Source organism: Apium graveolens, chromosome 8, assembly GCF_009905375.1.
Source record: "Apium graveolens cultivar Ventura chromosome 8, ASM990537v1, whole genome shotgun sequence".
Taxonomy (NCBI): domain Eukaryota; kingdom Viridiplantae; phylum Streptophyta; class Magnoliopsida; order Apiales; family Apiaceae; genus Apium; species Apium graveolens.
In genome coordinates this window covers 126,310,510-126,311,427 of record NC_133654.1, presented here as the reverse complement: position 1 = coordinate 126,311,427, position 918 = coordinate 126,310,510, and positions in this window count along the sequence as shown.

Sequence of the window (918 nt, the reverse complement as noted above, 5' to 3'; positions counted from 1 at the left end):
CAGCAAGACCTTTTCCAGGTTTAAGTATGACTTAGGTTACTCAACTAACACAACCCCAAATTATCTTACACAATTCTGACCACTAATTTAATGCAGCAACTCAACAGACCTCATTTGGTCTGAACACAACTACCTCAGAGGAGCCTGACACGAAAGGAGCTGGAACTCTGCCCTGACGACCGTACAAGAATCTCCTAGGCATCCGCAATACATACAAAATATACTGCAAGGGTGAGCAATTGCTTGCTCAGCAGCACCACTATATGAATAACGAGTAAAATAGTTTAGAGTAAAGCAGTTATAGGAACAGAATCCACAACTTGCTTAGAAAATAAGTAAACATTCATAAACTGGATATCAAAACTAGCATGCTCTGTAAAATAAAACATCAGTAGTGTGCTGCGAATAAATACCAGAGTTTAGTTCTCGCATGCCATTTTCATTTCCAAATCCGCTATATCAACTACTCATGCCCTTGCGGGAAACACAAAACCAAATCAGATACGTAGCGGATATGTGAAGACAGCTGATCAGGCTATCAACACCAGACGGCTCCAACTGCCATCTTATTCACCTGTTCCGAAACTCAGAGACTAGCTAGGTCTCTGACCTGCTGGACTAATCGGTTATATAATGCGCGCAACCGAATTAGCCTCTTATGCCACCTCACTAGGCCCACTCTGGCCCCAACGTATCCCATATCTGATCGTTTTATCCAGTTTTCAAAAATCACTTTTACCTATCTCTTTTTCAAAACCAATTATGTCACAACACACTATTCGAATCCTCTTTTCATTTAAATCACGTTTAGAGATAGGTGTTTTCAGAAGTTACTTTTCCCCAAAACATAATTTAAAACAACATTTCAAATATGGGGGATACGTAACTTAAAACATTTATGTTCCATTACGAAAGTAA